Genomic DNA, 23,316 nt, shown 5'->3' on the forward strand with positions numbered 1-23,316 from the left:
AGCGTCATTTCAGTACAATTTTAACCATGGAACAATACACACCTAAACAACGCGCTGAAATTGTTCAGCTGTACATTCAAAATAACTTCTCAATTGTGTTAACTAAACGTGCGTGGAAAAATAAAAATAAAGTTAAAACATCGCCTGGAGACAACACTATACGTCGATTATATGCCAAATTTATATCGTCTGGTAGTGTTGGTAATGCCAGTCATCTGTCCAGGCAACGACCAAGACGTTTCGACGAGAATATTGATGCCGTTCGAGCCAGTGTTGCAGAGACTCCATCGAGCAACGGTAACCGTGAATGGGGAGCGTTATCGGACAATGATAACCGATTTTTTATTGCCATTTGTTCGTGAGAATGAATTGGACAATTACTGGTTCCAACAGGACGGCGCTACATGCCATACAGCGGCTGCCACGACCAAATTATTGCGCGAAATGTTCCCCGGAAGATTAATATCGAAAAACGGCGATTATGACTGGCCACCGAGATCACCTGATTTGACGCCTCCTGACTTTTTTTTATGGGGATATTTAAAATCCAAGGTATACCTGGTAAACCAAGGACCCTGGCTGCGCTGAAAGACAATATCCGACAAGAAATTGCTGCCATATCGGCCGAAACATTGGGCAAAGTGATGGAAAATGCCGAAAAAAGGGCACATTTTGCGGTCAAGGCCAGAGGCGGTCATTTACGAGATATCATAATCAAAAAGTAGTTAGAACAAATCTCCTTGGACCAAAATAAATGAATTTCAAAAAAAAAATTATAAAATTCCACTTCTTTACTTTGCTATTGCAAAAACAAATCCTTCCACTTTAAATGGCCCACCCTGTATATCCAAGCATATTTCTCGTGTATGGGATTTTGTCCTCACTGAGTAAACTTGTTACTAATTTTTGTAAAGTCATTGAGTCGGTGACAACTTCGAATGAATTGTAAAAACAATCCTAGATTGTGAGAGAGTAATCTTCCCATAAGACGGTCGGTTGACTCGTCAAATTAATCTTAGCAGTTTGGAGATGAGCTATCGGGTCTTCTTGGTACCCTTCGCCGACTACATTACAAATGATAGAAGTTACCTAAGTTCGTGCAAACTCGATTTCTTCGCAATAGCTGTATTGGGGCATGAGAGAAGCAAATTTTTCAATATTGTTAGCAGACTTATTGCGCGACGTACCTCAAGCAATCGTAAACTGTTCGATGCTCTTCGTGGATCATTTCATTCTACGGATGCGCATAAGTCGGCGTGCTTTATCGAGTCCTTGATACCTTCGGAAATGTTAACGTCCTTCTTACGTCAAAATCCGATACAACGGTCTGCACTCAGAGCCATCCAATATAATTGCTTGTCTCACTCTCTGGAAAATTTCGGACCAGTGGAGTTCAGTATGCTCATCCTAATCAAATTTATGGAAACTGGGATGAAAGACGAGTGGTTAAGCTCCCACAATCCATAACTTAATTTAGTTTGTTAAATTTCTATACATTGTCGGACCTGGGCGTAATGTCCAAAAGCAGTATGCATTTTCTATCGTTTCATGAATATGATATTCATTATATAACATTGATCATGTCTCGAAAACGGTTAGTCCTAGGATAAAACGTGATACATAGCTTTTCATGTAGAATCACATGTAGATTCCATTAACCATTACTTTTCTTAAATTGTTATGATTTCTTAAAATATTGTAATTTCATAAATTCATATTTCCATTTTGGAGAGTCCGACACCGCATCATACCAAAATTTGTTGAATTGAAAGAGTTTTCTAACGAAAATATAATTACAAATTTCGAAGGGTGGGTCTTTTAAGTTATAAAAGTTTTCAACATTCAATTCAATTTTTTGTAATATTTTTAATAGTGTACTTAAAATATTATTTTTCCTGAATATTCCAATGATTTTCAATGATTTTTCAATGCGTCATATATTAATCAGACATCTTGATTTCAAGTTATAATTTTTTGAAAAAGAAGTTCCATTTTCTGCAAACGCCCTTATAAAAAATCAGTCGTAATTAAAATTGGTTATTTCAGAAATTCATGTCTCCATTTTGGAGAGTCCGACACCGCATCACTATATATCAAAACTTGTTTAATTGAAAGAGTTTTCTAATAAAAATATAATTACAAATATGGAAGGTGGGTATTTTAAGATATTAAGAGTATTTAAGATTCAATACAATTTTTGTGTAATATTTTTAATAGTGTATTTAAAATATTGTTTTCCCGAATAACGGGTGTTAAATAAAAAAATTAGGTTTTTTTTCAATACCTTTCAGTAACTCAAATAAAGAGCGTAAAATTTTCTTTCTCCAAGAAAATTGCTCTTTGGGCTCCCTAGAAGAGTAGGCGTGTTTGGTTTTGCTAGTTTGAATTTAGTCAAAGCAAAGATGGCGTCGAAACAGCACGTGTTCCGCGAACGCATTGTACGGTTCTACGAAACGCATTTCCAGCAAGGAAAAAGTTCACGGTGGCACATTTTAAGGAAGAAAATGTACCTGTCAGTACGGTAAATCGTATCCTGGGTTCCATGAACGTAGAGCGGAAGGTCGGAAGTGGTCGTCCGGTGACGATAATGACGAAGCAGAGGAAAACATCGTTAAAGAAGCTGTTTGACAATAAGGACGCAACCAGCCTGCGTGACGCCGGTCGGAAATATGGCTGCTCCCACGTATTGATCCATCGGACCCTCAAGATGGAATGAATCGTCTGCAGGAAGAAGACGAGGTCGCCGGAGTACACGGAGGGGCAGATTGAGACGTTTAAATCACAGTGTCGGTGGATGACCAAAAAATACCGCGGGACGTCGTTCTGGACGACGAAAGCTACTTTCCGCTGTCCAAAACGCATATTCCAGGAAATGATAATTACTACTCCAGCGACAAGTCATCCACACCGCCTGAAGTGAAATACAAGTTCAAGCACAAGTTTGAAGAAAAGGTTATGTTGTACATCGCCTTTTCCGACCGGGGCATTTCAAAGCCTTGGTTTAAGCCGAGCGGTCTGGCAATCAACCAACAAATCAATCGAGAAGAGTGCCTCGATAAAATCCTGCTGCCGTTCCTGAACGTTATTTAATATTAACACATCCAGTTGTTCGACCATAACTTTTAATAAAGCAAAAAATTGTCACAAGGAACGGTTTAAACAATGTTTTCTCCAGGCATATAATTTGTTGAATGACCAATTGAAAATGCTGGAAACATCCGTAAACAAACACAATTTTGGTTTTTATCCATTTTCGAAACCTTATAATTATTGTAAACTATTTTTTTTCGGAGAAATCTTCGCCTTTGAAGACTGCGAATGCGAATGCTCAATTCTTGAGAACGCCGTGCAATTGACTGATTTGGATAATTTCGGATGGATTCACTACTTGCGGCTGCGATGTTTTTGTGCTTCGTGCGGGGTGGCTTCTCATTGACACGAGAACATCCAACAGCGAAAATGTAGATTAAAATTTGGTCACTAAACTAAAACCTGCCGGCTGTGACGATTATTACGGCCAAAAATTGGAGTAAGCGCTCTAAAAAGTTGCACCAACCAATTTTGGTAGTAATTTTTAACAATTATGAGGCGTTGCTCGTACGTGTACTTAACCAAGATGGAAGTGTTAATTTTGACTAACGTTTTGACTTTGATAAATCATTACAATGTTTTCTGGGTCGTTCACACGAAGACACAAAACTATCAAGTCGCTAAAAGATGACCCTTTACTTCTAGGTAATTCAGGAAAAAAATAATCATCTCTGATGTATTTTAACGGAGAATAATTGACTTGCATGTTCATAATTGACGATATTCCTAAAAAAAATCCACGATATTGATTGATGATACTTTACAGAAAATAAAGATAAGTATTACTATCAATTATTTAGTAACGGGTAATTATTTTTATTTTATAAAATAATTTATCTTTGAATATGTATGACCTATGTTTTTCCTTTGATCAACCCATCCTCTCACAGTCTCGGTCGCATAGACTCAATAATTTTGTTTTGAGGAGGCTGACATGACTATGATAAACTGAATGAAGATGAAAAAATATTCTGGAGTTTTTTCATTTAATTATTTATTTTTTTTTTACTTTAACGTACAAAATTGCAAAATTACAGAGCCACGCACAGTCTGTTACATAAGAGTTATAATTTAGCGCGCGAGTACAATAGGGTTAAAACTATGTTTTATTGTCTAGTACTACATTCTTTTTCTAATGAGTTCTCGATACAGTCAATGTTGGTAGATCGCGGGCTAAGATTTGAACAATTAGTCGCCCGTACTGACCAAATTTTTGGCCACCCCTGCTCTATAACGATGTGAATTTGCCTTCGGGCGCATGATTTCGATAAATGTTCATATTATACCTTCGATCAGGGCCCGAAATCTTCGAAGATGAAAAATGAGAATCGACTCTCGTCTCAGTAGCTTCGCTTCGACTAGTCGGCATTCGTCGTCAACATAATTTGAATTGACTAGAAAATGAATTGACGAGCGTTGAGAGTGAGGATGACTGTTGAACTATTCTAGTCAATGATTATTCTAATTGACGAGACTAATGAATACAAATCTGCCTCTTCATTCACTCTGACTTCAATCCACAGTTCTACTCCCCCTGATATGAATCTTGTTACCCGCGTACACTTATTTATTTTTACGCCCATATAAAGCGAAACGAAAACTTATTTTCTGATGCAAAAAAGTAGTTACAACATTGATGGGCGGTTTATTGTCTACCCACCATAAACAGAAACCAACGAACTTAGACAGTTATCAGGTATGCTTTGAAGGTGCACTCGTTGGTATTTGTAAATAGCGTGCAAAATTGCGTGCATTTTGGGAGGAATTTTAACACAATTATCTCTGAGTTAAATTTTGAGGAAAAAACTGCAAAAAAACGAGTTTCTATCTACAAAACTCACAAAATTGTTCATGTTTCTGAACACAACACTGCACGCTATTAATTTTCGTGTACGACAAAAAAAATCTAGCTCACCTGTAGTATATGTTAAATCACGTTGAAATCAAACATCGATACATGCATACATGATACATGAGAGAGAGAGGAACTAATTGATTTTGGGGGAAGTTACTTCAATATGCATTGAAGTCCATTTGATGGGGAAGAATGAAATGCGATAGCCGAGTTGTAGAGTAGATAGCAACTAAACGCCCGAATTACTGTACAGTCTTGTTGCCAGAGAAACTGCTGGTAGAAGCCAAAACTCATTTCCAATTGAATACGAAGACGACTTTCTTCATAGTCCGCTGACTATCCTCAGTTGAGCCCTGCCTTCGATAAGCATTATACAAGTGTGAACCGGAGAGCTTTCCAATATTTTATGACTCATTTCCAACCAGCAATACTTTCTCAGAAATCTTAGTCTATTCCATATGGATCATTTTTTCTGATAAATAATCAGGAAAAATCGGAATCATTTTATAAAAATCAGGCAATTGAATGTTTGGAAGGGTATCAGGGAACATACCAAAAACTTTGGGAAATCCTGAAAAAAAAAACAGGAAGGTTGGGTATCTGGCTATGAGTGTTTTTGCAATGATATGGATACATTCAAATTGTACTTGACTACTCCTTGATTCTTGATAACATGTAACCATGCAGTCTGATTCGAAGTGCCGACTTCGAGACGTTACACAAATTATAACGTTAATATTAGTGCTATATTTATAATAACCATGTTGTTTTAGAACTACAAACCATGTATTTCGTTAAATTTCGTTAAATATTCAAATTCATGAAATCAAACTCAACATAAAACAATAATTTGTCCTAGATTGAAGTATATTCCTGTTATCATATATTGCACATAAAGATTGTAGCTAAATAATTAATTTCTTGTTATTGTTGATGACAAGGTCTTCCCAATAGGGTAGTTTATTTTCAGGCATCAAGGAACAAAGCTTCTTGACGATGTTTCCTTTCCTTGTCTGCTCAATTCTTCTTTCGGATAAATTGAAGCTGAGTGTTGATTGAAGGGTGATTGTCGGTTTCTGCACTTCATTCACATGCGATTTGATGAACAGCTGCACTCTCCTCAATTCTCTATTAAAACGCGTCTTGTAGCAAAACTTAAAACATCCTCGCGTGAATTGTATCTGCTCAGCATTGAATAATTAAAAGTGTACGCGTATACTGATTATACATGCAATTTAATTAAAAGTCTCGTACTGAATATTCTCCTCTCTGGCGTTTAGGTCAAGATGCGAGATTACAGCAGTTTAGGACACACACGAGGAAGCGGGGTGTAAATTTTGCACCAATTTAGCATAAACCATTGCATTTGTCATGTCATTTAACTGAATATTTTGCCTTTGTTCCATACAAGTTGTGTGACAATGTTGTACACAAAGCGAACGGTAAACTTTGTTTTGCCAGCAAGCATATGAAAGTTCAAGCAGGAACCCATATTTATAGATTTTTGTGATTTGAAACTACATCGTAGTGTAGAAATGATAGATGTCCTACGTCAAAATAACTTTTCCCACTGGAAAGGCAAAATATTCTTCATCAAAACAATGGGACGTTTCCGAACTTCGAGATGGTTAACCCTGTACGTTGAGGGTGAGAACAAATGCGTTCTTGCATACTGAACAATCTTCTAGTTCGCTACCTTTACAGTTGATATCGATAATCAATATGGGGTATACTTAAATTGTAGGGGTATCTAAAAATAATACCACTTGCTCGTTTTCGGTCAAAACGCATGATGAAGGTTGATGTTCATTTGATGCTGATCTGAGTGTATGTTGTGATGTAATAATCTTTGATTCATTGAAGTGGATATCAGGAATTCTATCACGAATAAAATTTCACTTTTTTGTCCGGACACATAAAACATTTATTTTTTTGTTATCGAATGCAAAATTATGAAAGTCTTAAAAACGTATCCTATTTCAAGGGCTTTTTGATTAATGGTGAATTACTACAGGAATTATCACATGCTAATAATATTCAATATCACTATCATTCGCTAATTGGTTCATATCACATACTGGAAAAGGAAAAAAAACCTAAAGGAACCATGTTGTACGCGGTGAACGATGTCTCGTTTTTTGCTCCTGTGTTCGTAATAGTTTCATTAGTGTCCTGTATAGGCCTCAACCTTGAATAACATTGTGGGTGCAAACATAGCCCATTTATGTACACTTGGAACACACACGAAACACGAGGCGGTTCTGTATCATTTTTACATATATTGTACATAGAAAGCACTCTTTCATAGGAACGCGTTAGCATCATGAATTAATTAAAACCTTCCTTCCGGAGCTACCGTTGTTCTAACATCTGATCGAAAAAAATGTTGAAAGAATTGAGTCAAATATAATTGAAATATTTGACACAATTCCTTCAACATTTTAGAGTCAGTCTCGCTGAAAATATTTTCCTTTTTTATAATGTGTTCTCCACCCATTGGAAGAATACAAGAGAGCAGATTGATATGAACGTTTTGTCGATGTTCCGAACTATAAGCTTCCGAAGCTCCGGTGTCACTTTTTGTGTTAGCTTCAGTATGGTGTCGTTTCTTTGATATGAATCAATGATTTTGTTCCAGTTGACTTAACACTTGGTTACACGATTATAAATCATACAGACGGTTGGTACGGTGGCTTTGCTCAAATCATTGAACAAAGCCACATAATCTAAGGCATTTTCCGGTGTTGGACATATGACGATATGTGCTGAGTTTGAGGGTGGAATGTCAAATATCCAATGTTCGATACTTTTTTTCCCTGAATGAAATCACTTATCTAAAGCACTCCCGACATTGAACTTTGCTGAACCAATATTATACGCATAATATTACACAATTAACTACAATTTGGAGAGAAAGTCCGCCGGGGTGCTGATATTGAAACTAGTAAAGCGGAAGCAGCTAAAAGCGTAGCAGTGACCTAAAAATCTAATCACGGATAGAAGGTTCCGCGAACAATCATTATTTGTTATCGTGGAAACAAACATGGAAACATGAAGGGTGATTGTTATCTAGTGAAATACTAGTAGTAAGCCTACAAACAACCGAGTGGCTCAGCCGGGAAGGAGACAAAGTATGCATCGAAGGACAATAGTGCTTTTAACCCTTTTTAGTCGTATGCCTGCTCTCAGCCAGTTGAAGCATGTTTTCGCTGTTGTGGTGAAACTAACTTCGTTCATCATGAAGGCGCTGATGAACGGTGTCACCAAGAGCCTGTTTGTACACCTTAGGCCAGAAGGGAATCCATCAGGAGGAGAGTGATGCCAGGGAAAAGGTGACCAAGAAAGTACCAGCATCGAAAATTGGTTCCGCCTGAGGCATCGGAGCAGCCGCCATACATACATACACGCGCGCAACTCTTTCGCTTGGTTGATATCCAGAATCGAGAAGAATCCGGAAAGATGTCATCGTTGCTGAAAAATAATCTGCCAGTTTCCCTTGGAATTGAATAATACATTCAAGCGAAAGAGTCTATTTTAATGTTTTCTATCCATATAACATTGCGACCAAATACATTTGGTTTTGTGATTTTTCAATCAAGTGCAACTAGCAGGGAAGCTTCTGAAGATTATTCTTCTCCATCAGTAGGATATTTTCGTATCCAATATCAGATGCGCGCGCAATGGAAAATTTTTCGCATAGCGAAAATCGTATAATTTTCAATCGATTATTGCTCAGTCGCTGAAAGTTTCAAACTCAGAGAGTTCATTCGCCTCTAGTTTGCCTTCCAAATTGCCATCGTAAACCACACCTTCTCTGGATTCAATCACGGACAAAAAGCATACTTGAGCGATATTCTGGTGGTGAAACGCATTCATTTTTCATGAGGACACCGACTGGACAACATCGTTGCTGGACGAGCTGGATGGCGAGGGATCGAGTGATTCATTACCTGACCTGAAACGCATTCAGTTTGTTTTGAACTATGAGGGAGCGCAGAAGAGCCGATACTTCAGGAGGAGAAAAGAAGGCGACCAAGAGAGTATAAGCATCGAAAAACGGTTCCGCTTGAGACATTGGAGCAGCCGCCACACACACAAACATACACGCGCGGAACACTTTGCGTTTTGTTGCCAGTTCCCCTTGAAATTGAATAATACATTCAAGCGAAAGGGTTTTTTTTAAATGTTTTCAATTCATATAATACTGCGACCAAATACATTTGGTTTTGTGATTTTTCAATCAAGTGCGATCAACAGACAGTAAGTCAGTCAGTCAGACAGTCTCAGCTCAATAGAGGCAATCCGCTCAATGAAAGTTGATTAACGCTCATCTTATTTCCTAACAAGAATAAGACATCTATAGAGTGTTTTGGTCGAAAAATTATTCAAGATTACCTTAGCATGGGCTCCCTCTCATTGCTAGATTCCGGGGAATGAGAATGCGGGCTCGCTAGCGGAGGTGGGTGCTTCAGACGACACACTTTTTGAAAGGCAAATTGCTTATAATGAATTTTTCCACATTCCTCGTCAGCACACACTCGTAAGTTGGCAGCGCATATGGAGTGAAGATGAGTTCGGTCGTTGGTTACACATTATTATTCCTAAGGTCTCGACGAGTTGGTTCGCATGGTTCAAGGGATTGAATATAGGTCATGATTTCACGTGATATCTCGGCTTATGTTCAATCACTACAACCTAAACGCGCATCTTTATCGCATTGGGCTCGCAGCAAACAATATTTGTGATTGTGGCGAAGGCTACCACGACAACGAGCATGTTGTCTGGCCGTGTATCCGGTTCCATGTTGCCCGCTCTCAGCTCTCTAGAGCATTGAGGGCACAAGGCAGACAATCGGATATCCCTGTCCGGGATATCTTAGGTAGCCGTTATCCTGATCTTCTGATACCTGATACCTGTTCCTCAGAAACGCCGATGTCGTATCCCTGTATGCTTGTATTGCTCGTATTGTGATATGATTTGTATTCCATTTTCAATCGACAAAATATCTGTTGCATCAAATCAGTCTACATAATTTTTGCGTTCGCTCATCCTTTCTCACAACACCCATTTCTCGTTTGAGAAATTGTTGAGTAAATATCGTTTGCCAGTGCGCGTAGTGCGGGCATTTCTTCATTGCACCTCCAATAAATTGCCGAAAAACGTGGTCTTACGTTTTTTGTTTTTATCCAAAATATATATCTTTATTAAGGCTCATGTGGTGTCAGCCTTACAGGGCCGGGAGATCAATATTTCGACAATGTTTGCCTTACAACTATGTTAGTAATATGTAACCGATTACTCGCGGTTGACTCGAGGTTAGTATTACAAGTGTTCTCATAATTGGGATGTTGCAGTCTTTAATGCTTTGTACTTGTGCCCGACACGGGATACTTCCTATTGGGATGCAGCTGACCATTAATCAGCAACGCCCCCCTAGTCCGTACCCCATATCTAGCGTGGTGCGTATGTCTCGACTCGAGAAATCCAGGAATGAATGGTCACTAACCGGCAGAATCATCAGCTCGTGTAGAGTTGTCATGAGCGGTACAACCTTTGGCTCTTGTTAAATGATCGGTGGACTGCACAACCTTCGGCCTGTGTATCTGTAAAGAATGTGTGTATGTATTGCCGCGACTAAGTAAAAGTTTATAGATCGGATAGGAGGGATATGAAACAGGGACACAACGAAAGAAACATGATTAAACGTTGACATCGGAGTTTCTGAGGAACAGATACAGATGAAGCAGAAGATCAGGATCACGGCTGTTGTATGTGTAAAAGAAGCCTCTACTGTAGCCTATACTCTGTATCTGAATTACTGATAAAGCAGTTGAGTTTGTACAAGCATATTGAATACACGCTCTCTACTACCGTTCCGTAAGACATCACAACATGGCGCAGCCGGTTGTTGAGTAATGAAAATCGAAAAGGAACGGACGAACTCGGATAAGTTTGATCTTCGGATAATGTTGAAGTGGAAAATGTTGCCGTCCGGAAGCTATCTGGATAAGTTCAGAGTCGAACAGAGTGCGCGGATAGCAACGCTGCGGGAATTTGGAAAACCTCGAGGAACATTGATTTCAACATCAGAAGAGTCCGTTGGAAAGTGGTGAGGTTTAAGCTAGATACTGGATCTGACGTAAATTTTATCCCATGTGAATATCTCACTTCTTAACTAGGCGAACCTAGCCAGAATTTTCACCTGCCCCCGGGCTTCTGAATGCCAAAGGGGGACTAGGCTCTGCGGAATGCACGTATCTGTATGCTCGTGCTGTTTTAGTCCTGACCGAGGAATTGTCGGACAATCGCGCAGGTGCTAAGGATGACCGACTTTTGGATGCCGGCCAATTCCTTCTCGATGTTCAACACCTTTAGCGCTTCCAGAAGTGTCTTCGGGATAATTCCAGTTCCAGAGAGAACGACTGGAACAATTCTTGGGACCTCCCTTAGCCCCCACAGTTCCTTGAGCTCCACGGCCAATGGTCGGTACTTGCAGATTTTGCGACCGTGGGTCTCCTCCAGATTCTGGTTCAGTGGAATAGCGACATCGATGATGGTGACTTTGCGGTCGCTCTTGTCGTAAACCATTATATCTGGGCGGTTGTGGTGGATCGAGAGGTCGGTCAGAACAGTGCGATCCCAGTACAGCTTGAAACGGTCATTTTCCAGGACAGGTGCAGGCAGGTACCGGTAGTTTGGTACGTTGTCTTCCAGTAGAGCACATTGGAGCGCCAGTTGTCGATGAACAATACGTGCCACGTTGTTGTGGCGCTCGGTGTAGGCTGCGTTGGCCAAAACGGGACAGCCTCCCATAATGTGCTCTATGTTTTCACCTGGTTGATGGCACATCCGGCAAATGTCATCAACGTCTTGATGCCAGACGTACCGCCTGCAGTTTCTCGTCGGCATTATCCTGTCCTGGATGGCTATCATGTCGGCTTCTACTACTGAAGAGAGTTCACCACGCGTTAGCCACAGATTAGATGCGGCCTTGTCGACGTGTGGCCGGTCCAGTTGATGGGGGTGGGCACCATGCACTGCCTTCTGCTTCCAAGCTGCAATCTTCTCCTCCACTGTCTGCAGATTGCAGTTGAGTTGGTACTCCGCTTGCGCCAAGTGCAGAGCGCTGTATCCTCTGTCGGCGGCGCAGACAGCCCGGTATAGCGCGTTTTGGTTGGCGCGTTCTGCGAAGTACTCGCGCAGTTGTCGTACCTGGGCAACACACAGTGCAGATATGTCGACGATTTCAAGTCCCCCTTCTTTGCGTGGTAGTGAAACTCTCTCCAGTGCCGATTGAGGATGGTGCATTCCGGCCTCTTTGAATGCTTTCCTCATCCTCCTCTCAAGGTCCTCTAGGTCAGTTTTGCTCCATTTGACTACACCAAAACTGAAGGTCAGCAGGGGAACCGCGAATGTGTTGATCGCGCGTACCTTGTTCCCCGCGTTGAGGAAAGTCCTCAGGACACAGTTCACTCGACTCAAGAACTTGTCTCGCAGCTCCGTCTTGATGTCGGAGTGGCGAATCCCGGTGAGCTGTCGGAATCCAAGATATTTATAGGATTCGCCACGAACCATCTCTCTTATAAACTCGCCGTCATAGACCTCGTAGCCTCCGGATTCGGTAAGTTGTCCTTTCAGTAGGTGGACACAGCGACACTTGTCGAGGCCGAACTCCATACAGATGTCCCTGCTTATGTCTTCGACAACCCGGATAGCTACACCTAGACGCTGACGTGAATCAGCGTAGACCTTGAGATCGTCCATGTAAAAGGTATGGGTCACTTCTTCGTGGGCGCCGTCGCCATACCTTATTTTATAGCCATGACCGTTTCTATTGAGCGTCCTACTGAGGGGGTTCAGTGCCAGACAAAACCAAAGCGGGCTGAAAGAGTCGCCTTGGAATATCCCCCTCTTTATCTGCAGCGTTCTAGACTGCAACACATTTTCCCCATCACTAAGGTGCAGAGACGTGCTCCACTGCCTCATCGCATGCTGCAGGAACCTAACGACGACGGGATCAATTTTGTAGAGCTCCAATACCCGGACGAGAAACGAGTGAGGTATGGAGTCATAAGCCTTCCTGTAATTGATATAGGCCATGCTTAGGTTCCGCTGATTATAAACCGCCTGGCCGACTATGGTTGCGTCGATGATGGCCTGGTCTTTGCAGCCATGCGTATTTTTTCTGCATCCTTTCTGCTCTTCTGCGATGATATGGTGTTGTTCGCAGTGGGCAGAAACTTTGGCGGTTATGATGCTGCTTAATATCTTGTACAGACTCGATAGGCACGTTATCGGCCTGTACTTTGATGGGTTCAATGTGTTGCTGTCTTTCGGGAGGAGGAATGTGACGCCACGGGTGGCGAATTCAGGGAGGTTGTGTGGGTCACGTAGCACCTTGTTGAAGCACTCAGCTATCTTTTGATGTGCGACGGTCAGCTTCTTGTGCCAGAAGTTCTGAACACCATCGGGGCCCGGTGCTGCCCAGTTCCTCAGGTACCGCGAGGCTTCGCGGACATCGTTCTCTTCGACGATGATAGCTGGCATCTCTCCAATTTCACCACAACTCTCCTCCTCCCGTCTTAACCACATTTGCCCGTCGCGATGTTGTACTGGGGTCTCCCAAATACCAGCCCAGAAGTTCGTCACATCGCTAATATCTGGCAAACCTTCGCGGTAGTCGGGCTTCTCGTCGCTAATGTGGTCGTAGAACGCTTTTTCGTTATCTCTGAACATCCGATTTTGTTCCTGGCGCTTTGCAGAGTCAGAGTAACGTTTCAGCCGTTTAGTTAGGACGCTCAATTGCTGTACCAGTGTGTCGAGTTTTTCCGTCAGCTGGTGAGCTCCCAGCTGGCGAAGTTCAGTAGGCCGCACGATCACAGCAACTTGGCGACATAATTTCGCCGATCTGCTGCCTCTTTTGTACGCCATCAGTCTTCCAATTGCGGCGCGCTTGTTTAGGATCCGTTGCTCCAATCTCCTTCGCCATGGAGGCTCACGCCTTTCACGGACTTAAACTTTTGGCGGTCGCCACAGCAGCACAGTAAACTTTCAGTTGCAGCTCCTCCATGTTCTCAGCATCAACCAAGTGCAGCGGAAGAACGTGCTCGTTCATGAGCTTTACTGCACTTGTCAGCCTGCGGGAATGCTGCAACTTCGGGATCCTGGGGCGCGACAATGGGTCTGTGTCGCGGAACTGTGAGATCGCCTCGTCGTAGTGGAAAACCAGATCGCGTAGTAGTTGTTGATCTGGCTGTGGGTCTTCCGGCTCAGGGGGTTGTAGTACTGTGGCCTCCACTGGTGCTGATTCGCGTGCCCCACTCGCGAATGAATTGCTCAGCCGTACTGAACTTCGTCTCGACACATCGCTTGCTCTGTTGTTCCTGGAGCTTATTTCTCTCTGCACCTGCTGCTTGATCTCGTCGATTTGCGTTTGGGAGAGCATGTTGTTGCGTACTATCGCTCTACGCCTCGCGTTCATCGCGTTCTGATCAAGCCTCCCGACGAACTCTGGATACGCTTCCTCGAACATTGTTAGTATTCGAGGGCGACCGCTCATGTCCGTCTCCAAAGCAGTGCAGATGTAATAGGCGCGGATCACGAATTCATTCATTTCGTGTGTCCACATGATCCGGCGCCTAGTGGTACCCACAAGTGTGGACGACTGTCGTCTGGCAGTCGCAACACGTCTCGTAGGCGCAGCGTTTCTTGGGTGATGTCGATGGCTGCTGTTTCCGTGTGGCGGTAGCTCTTCGGGTTGAACCCGGCTGGTGGCCCGCTCTTGCACATCGCCCTCCAGCCGCTGGCCGCTCGCTCTTACGCCCGTTCCAGGACCAGCTCCAGTTCGGGGACCCTCCTCGGGTGATCGCATTCTAATTACTCTTCGTGAACGTAGCTCCATTTTCTGGGTGTATCTCCTTTGCCCGGGAGACAGCGGGTTGGCAAGGCCTCCATGACCCGGGAGGCCTTCCCCGGGAGAGATATAGCGCTCTGACTCGCTCGCACCCCCTCACTTAGCCACTTTCGACACCCGTTCTCGGAGCCAAGACCAGGTGTGTGTTTCCAGTTCACGCCCGATCTAAAAATGTCGTCATATGATCTTCGTGGAGGCGTGAGATAGGAACATTTGAGACCAACAGGCAGGCTCCTACCCTATGTTGATCCCCATTTGAGAACCTCCCATGTGACGTTTTTTTTTTTTTTTTTTTTTTATAGAGGTGAGGAACGCTCGACCAGCCTTATCTGGGAAGGGTTAACCCAGACGTCGAGTGGGGATCGCACCCACAAAAACCAAGCCCTCTACTCGTTGCCTCATTCCCCCTGGGACCACATCTAGGCGACTACTTCAGGGGGCGGCTGTGCTCATGCACTCTTCGAGTTTTCAACGCTGACTAGCGTTGTCCTTCCCTTTTTCTCAACATTTTTTCTCTCTATTCGCTTTTCATTCCACTGCGCTTATGTCCTCTTTGAGGCATCCATTTACCCGTCGAGACGTGTACCGATTAGGAATTGCCCTTAAACTTGACGCGCAACCTGTCACAGTCACCCTCGCGGGATTTCTCACCTGTCGAGACGTGGTTTCATCCTTGATGCTCGCTCCTTCGAGCGTTCGCGGTGTTCTTCCATCCAGGCCACGATCAGGCGTTGTCAGGCAAGCATTTTTCAGTCATTCGCGGCAGTATTCGATTACCTGTCGAGACGTGCACCGATTAGGAAGCGCCCTCCAACTTGACGCGCGCCCCGTCACAGTCACCCTCGCAGGATTTCTCTTCCCAGCGGAGCGCCGATTAGATAGTGCCCTCCAACATGACGCGCACTCCGTCACAGCTACTCTCGTGGGGTATGCACCATTTTGATCATGGTTTCATCCTTGATGCTCGCTCCTTCGAAACGTTCGCAGTGTTTCTCCATCCAGGCCACGATCAGGCGTTGCCAGGCAGGCATTTTTGCTCTTCTCCGTGGCAGTATCCGGTTACCTGTCGAGACGTGCACCGATTAGGAAGCGCCCTCCAACTTGACGCGACCTAGCCATCGACTCCGCCCTCATTAGCTTCCGGATTCCTCTGGTTCCCCTCCTCCTATAGCACTCGCTGTCCTCCGTCAAGATGATGTCTATGGGGACCAACCTGGCTATGACGTAGACCGCTTCTGTTGACACGGTTCTGTACGCACTCGCGACTCGCATCGCCATGAGCCGGTACGTACTATTCAGCCTCTTCGTATTCCGCTGAGTTTCTAACGCCGCGATCCAGGCTGGACCACCGTAACGTAGTGTCGATGAGGAGACACTAGCCAAGAGGTGCCTCTTGCTGCTGCTTGGGCCAAAGTTGTTGGGCATGATTCGTGTCAGTGCATTGATTGCCTTCGTTGCTTTTTTACAAGCGTAGTCACGTGACTGTTGAAGTTCAGTCGATCGTCGATCTGCACACCCAGGTATTTTAGGTCTCGCTTCGAGGTTATCGAGTGCTCTCCAATTGTGATTTCTGCACGTTGCACCGCCCTGCGGTTGCTGACAATCAACATTTCCGTCTTGTGGTGGGCTATCTGCAGTTTCACACTTTGCATCCACCTTCCGATCATGTCTATCGACTCGGTCGCGAGCATTTCGACCCGTTCCAAAGATTCCCCTGTCGCGAGAATAACGATGTCATCCGCGAAGCCAATGATCTCCACACCTCTGGGCAGATTCAGTTTTAGTACACCATCGTACATACTGTTCCAGAGCGATGGGCCCAGGATAGAGCCCTGCGGAACTCCCGCCGTAGTTTTAATCTGCGCCTGGCCCGTGTTTGTCTCGTACACCAGCACACGGTTCTCGAAGTAGCTTCTCAGAATTCTACACAGGTAGTCTGGGACTTTCATCGAGGACTTTCATCGAGCGCAGTCGCGATGGCCTCCCAGCTGGCACTATTGAACGCGTTCTTAACGTAGATCGTTATCACTGCGCAGTATCGATTTCCTCTGAGCTTCTGTTTGGATGCTCTGTTGGCTCTTTCGACCACTATGCGAATGGCATCTACCGTGGATCTCCCTTTCCGAAATCCGAATGGTTTATGGGACAGTCCACGAACTCCCTCCGTGCATTCCGTCAGCCTATTAAGGATGATTCTCTCCAAAAGTTTCCCAAGAGTGTCCAACAGGCATATGGGTCTATACGATTCTGGACCACCCGGCGTCTTTCCTGGCTTGGGCAGTAGTACTAGCTGTTGTACCTTCCATCGATCCGGAAAGTAGCATTCGTCTAGACACTTCTGCATGGCTGTCCTGAACATATCAGGGAATGCTAGGACTGCCGCTTTCAAAGCTATGTTGGGGATTCCATCTGGGCCAGGCGCTTTCTTCGTTTTTAGGCGTTTGATAGCTGCAACTAGCTCATCGTTCGTCACATCTCTGCGTTCGATGCTATCCTCATCCTCTCCATATGGCGTGGGTGGCCAGGTCGTTGGGTCGTGCTGCGGAAATAACCCTTCCACGATAATTTTTAATTTTTCGGGACACATTTCGGAAGGTGTCGTTGGGCCCCTGAGCTTCGCCATCACCATTCGGTAAGCATTGCCCCATGGATTGACGTCCACGTCCCGACATAACTCCCTGAAGCAATTAGATTTGCTCCGCTTAATCGCCCGTTTAAGAGTGGATCTAGCCTCTCTGAATTCCACTCTCCGCTCTTCTCTGGTGTCTATGCTTGACCGTTGGAAACGTCTTCTGGCGCTAAGGCAGTTGGCCCGAAGCACGCCAAGTGCCTCGCTCCACCAATAGGCTGGAGGTCGCTTCTCCACCAATAGGCTGGAGGTCACTTATACCTGGGTTCCCTTTTTCTTGGCATTGTTATATCACATGCTGTTGCTAGCGTTTCCGTCAGTTCATCCGCGTTCATGTTCAAGACGTCGCTTTCCACGCGTAGTGCTTCGATGAAAAGGTCTTTGTCAAAGGTTTTTGTCTTCCACCTGCGCGGGCATGTCCTATTTATCCGTACTGCCCGGAGTTTCGTTGGCCAATGGTATAACGGATGGCTTGATGATCACTGTGGGTGTATCCTTCACATACCCTCCACCTCATTTTCGTCATTAACGACGGACTGCAGAAAGTCAAGTCGATGATGGACTCTCGACCCTCTCGGCGGAAGGTACTAGTGGTGCCCTCGTTGCACAGGGTAACATCCAACTTGGCTAGAGCTTCTAGTAAACTAGTCCCTCTCGCGTTGGTGCATCTGCTTCCCCACTCTACTGCCCAAGCATTGAAATCCCCTCCTATAACGACTGGTTTTCGTTCGGCGAGCTCCTCGGTGAGGACATCCAGCATATAGTGGAACTGGTCCATCGTCCATCTGGGAGGTGCGTAGCAACTGCAGATATAAATTCCGTTGATCTTTGTGATCACGAAACCTTCGCGAGATCTCGAGACTACGAGACTCCTGAATGGGATATCGGCCCATGACCTGGATGGCGGCCATTCGCACTTTATCCGTCACCCAATTGCCGTTACCGGGGGGAACGCGATACGGCTCCGCGATAATTGCGACCAAGGATGGCTCCAATCGTATCAACGAGCGCTCGTTCAATTCTCTTATTTGATTCATTCAACGCACACAATAATATGTTTTAAATCACTCATGAAACAGAAAACTGATGTGTCAACGAAAACACTGAATGAACACAGCGTGAGAGTCATCGTTTGGTATTTGTGCGCGTGTTCATCGATGCTTGCTTGTATCATTTTATGATTCGTTCGTTAGTTTCTGCCGTCGCTTTACTTTCGTTTCCTGATCCGATTGGGTGCTTAGGCTTGGAGCTTTGGATCGAATCGCTTTGTGATAGAGTGGTGTCGCTCTCAGAAAAGAATTGAATCGCAAGGCAAAAATGCGATGCGATGAAAATATAACTTTTCGATGTGCTAATGCTCGCAGGTGCGCACCTAACAGTTGTGGTCTAATAATTTTTAAAAGGAAAGCCAATAGGGTTCAGTTTGCTCACTAAATAGTAACTATATATAACCTTCGAAACGCAATCTATAAATGCTTCGAGTTTTGCTTGTCCAATATTGATTATAATACAAATTGTCAAAAGCGGATTTTTGTCCAATAGTGGAGGCACAAGTTCGCAGCCTATGGGGCAAACGATCGCACTTATTGAAATAAGCTTTTGAGATAACTTGTATCAAAAATCAATGATTTATCATTGGTAGCGTGTGAAAAAATCATTAATAGCGTGTGTAGGCATCATCCAAGAGGGGATGGGTAGTTGATTACTTGCTGGCTAGACTGATTTGTTGTAAATTTCGAAAAGGCATACGATGCATCCTCATGAAGCTAGATCTCGTCCCTCTAGTTTTGTAACCTGGTTGTATCCGCGCTGAACTTTGATGGCTTTCGCAAAAACACCAAATCTTTGAAGAAATCATTTTGTCCAATGGTCTGCAATGGATGATCAGTTTCTCAGACTGCTCTCGGTAAACGTAAAATAACTATGATTTGCACTGACTTATTTGTACAAAGCAGTATCTTATCCACAAATTGACTAGCGTCCCATGGGGGAGGAATAATGTTTTGAAATTCGAAAAAAAACATTGCCTTGTTACAGCTCATGAACCAAAATATTATTCAAATGATCAAGTCCAAATACATGCAAAAGCTTGGCATCGAGGAGCCAAGGAGAGTTCGATGAAATGGTGAGGCGAATCAACATTAAGGATGCTATGTTTTGGGTGGCCGAGGCTTGGGACGAGGTACCGAATGATTCCATTGATCCTGTTGTCGGCTGTAAAAGAACGCATGAACGCATGAACGGTGATTCTATGGTTTTCGGAAAAATCAAACTTTGGCGTGTATACGACAACAGTAAGTAAAGTCTGAATGAGCTAAAATGTTGTATAGTGTATTTTTTCGAGGTAATCATTTTTTTTTCAGGAAGTCCCATTCGTAAATTTGAGATGACCATTCTCATTGGCACTCTAATGCACTCATGAATTTATTTTTAAACCAAAATAAATAATAATTTGCAAGAAAAAAATTAAATTAATTTAAATCTATTCTGCGATAATATCGTAACATATGAAGATGCGAAATAGACATCTTTTGAGAATCCAATAAATCAAAGGACTATCCAAGCGGATTCAAAGATTAATCACTTATTTTGTATTCTTTGCAACAATCTCAACACTCCTACCCCAACTTTTCCTTTTCCTTACTACATCCATGATTATTCGAAAGATCAAATGATGCACTGTTGATAACCGAATTAAAACATACTAAACAGACACTGCTCATCCTAACTACATCCATGTTTCATTAAATTATCATATTAGGTATGTTTAAATATTAAATCGATGTATTCATTTAAATTTGGAATTGCCAACGTATATAAATTTACTGCAGATAATCGAAACTAGTTGTATAGACCAACCCCTTTTCCAGCTCTCTTCTCTATCTAGCTTCGTACAAAATTTGTTCAAATAATCATATTTATAAAGTATATTAACAAATTGTTCAAAACATTCGATCAAAAAAAAATTAAAACCAAAATACTCCGGATGATCGAGTCTAAAATTCCGGATGATCAAGCCTCCGGATGTTTAAGCCCCCTTTTGTACAACTTCTATGTAAACGACATCGACAATTGCCTTACACAAAATTGCAGCCTAAGACAACTTGCAGATGATGGAGTGGTGTCTGTCGTAGGATCAAACGAATCCGACCTGCAAGGACCCTTACAAGATACTTTGAACAATTTTTCAACCTGGGCCATTGGGCTAGGGATCGAATTCTCCACGGAGAAAACAGAGATGGTGGTTTTTTCTAGGAAGCATAGACCAGCAAAACCAAAGCTTCAACTTTTGGGTAAACCGATCACTCATGCTATGTCATTCAAGTATCTTGGGGTCTGGTTCGACTCCAAATGTACTTGGGGGGCCCATATTAGGTATCTGAGTAAAAAATGCCAACAAAGAATAAACTTTCTCCGTACAATTACCGGCACCTGGTGGGGAGCCCACCCAGAAGATCTTATAATGTTGTATCGAACAACTATTCTCTCAGTGATGGAGTATGGTAGTTTCTGTTTTCAATCAGCTGCCAAAACACACCTCATTAAACTCGAGCGAATTCAGTATCTTTGTCTCCGTATCGCGTTGGGATGTATGCCCTCAACGCATACCATGAGTCTCGAGGTTTTGGCAGGCCTACTCCCACTAAAAGATCGCTTCAATTTATTATCTCTTCGGTTCTTCATCCGGTGTAAGGTCATGAACCCATTGGTGATCGGAAATTTTGAGCAGCTGATCGAGCTAAATTTTCACTCCGGATTCATATTCATATCATGAATTCATCTCCATGCAGGTTGATCCTTCTTCGTATATTCCCAACCGTGTTTGTTTCCCTGACTACATCAATTCCTCTGTGCATTTTGATCTGTCCATGAAGCAAGATTTCCATGGATATTCAGATTACCAACGATCGAGGATCGCTCCAACGATCTTCGATGAAAAGTATGGGGGTATCAATTGTGATAATATGTACTTTACTGATGGGTCCACTATAAACGAGTCCACAGGATTTGGAGTGTTCAACGAATTTTTTAGCACCTCACACAGTCTTCAGAATCCTTGCTCAGTGTATATTGCTGAATTGGCAGCAATTCATTGGGCGCTGGACAGCGTCGCCTCACGACCTGTTGAACACTATTACATTGTAACGGATAGTCTTAGCTCTGTCGAAGCTATCCGTTCAGTGAGGCCGGAAAAGCACTCGCCGTACTTCCTTGAGAGAATACGAGAAATTTTGAGTGCTTTATCCAGACGCTGTTATGTCATTACCTTTATCTGGGTCCCTTCACATTGCTCCATTCCGGGTAATGAGAGGGCTGACTCATTAGCAAAGGTAGGTGCAATTGAAGGCGATATTTATCAGCGTCAAATCGCCTTCAATGAATTTTATTTTTTAGTCCGCAAAAATACCATCGCTAACTGGCAACACAAGTGGAATGAAGATGAATTGGGCCGGTGGTTTCACTCGATTATCCCTAAGGTTAGCCTCAAACCGTGGTTCAAAAGTCTGGACTTGAGTCGGGACTTTATTCGCACCTCCTCCCGACTCATGTCCAATCACTGTTCGTTAGATGCACTACTCTTCCGTTTCAATCTTGCCAGCAGCAATCTCTGCGTTTGTGGCCAAGGTTATCACGACATCGAGCACATTGTTTGGTCGTGCGAGGTGTATCTGGTCGCCAGATCGAATTTAAAAAACTCCCTTCGGGCCCGAGGAAGACAGCCCAATGTGCCGGTGAGAGATGTGTTGGCTCGGTTAGACCTTGATTACATGTTCCATATATATGTTTTCCTTAAAGCTATAGATCTTCGTGTGTGATTGCCCCTACATCCTTATACCCTCCTTTCCTTCCTTTGCGGGTAATTCGTCCCCTTGCTACAAATAGTAGAATAAGTTGAAATGTAAATACACTATAGATATACGAATAGATTTATAAATTGAGTGTTCATCAACATTGTTACAATTTCCTTATATCCCATCCTTCTCCTAAAAATATGTCACCCTCCTAAACTCGAGTACACCGCGAGTAATCGGTTTTCCACCTTACTAACCATAGATGTAAGAAAATATATAGTTCCACCTTACTAACCATAGATGTAATATATATAGTTTTAAAATTATATTTAAGAATTCGGCTCCTTTAAACATAAGTAACTGAGCCTGTAAAAATAAACGAATTAAAAAAAAAAGAAAAAAAAATAGCCTCCGGATAATCTGGTCCGACCTGTACTTACTCTTTCTTAACTTATATTAAAATTATTTCAATATAACCCCAAAAAATCATAATTGTAACCTTTTCTGTTATTAAGTTCTTAACAGAAGAAAAGCTGTTCAATATTCCTTGCAGCATACGTGATAATCTATTAATATGTGTTCTTCGCCTTAACTCAGTTTTTAAAGTGATTTAATTCATTCTCTTTAAAACAAAATTATTGATTGTCGGTCTGGGAGACCATTTGCGCGAGTATATTAGGGTTAAAAACAGGTTAAAAACGTTTTGTTGGGAGAAGAAATGGATACAATCTGGAACGTAACGTTATTTGATGGTGTGAAAAGTTCTTTCGGATTCACATTAGAACTTCATTTCTTTCCTGAAGAAACATTCCGCAAAAACTGAAATATGTATATTCGGAAGATTACTGTATCGTATTTATTTTCCATCGATTGGTGAAACGTTATACTCCATGCGAAAACTGGTAAATATTGACCATCCGGATAACATAAAAATTCTTGCTATCAATGTCATATCATATCTGTGTGTATATTCTCATGCATCAGCCTTTTTTATTCGATGTTTTCATCTTTACGTTACCGGTGGTCCTGTTTTTTT

Source organism: Toxorhynchites rutilus, chromosome 1 (genome assembly GCF_029784135.1).
Source record: "Toxorhynchites rutilus septentrionalis strain SRP chromosome 1, ASM2978413v1, whole genome shotgun sequence".
Classification (NCBI taxonomy): domain Eukaryota; kingdom Metazoa; phylum Arthropoda; class Insecta; order Diptera; family Culicidae; genus Toxorhynchites; species Toxorhynchites rutilus.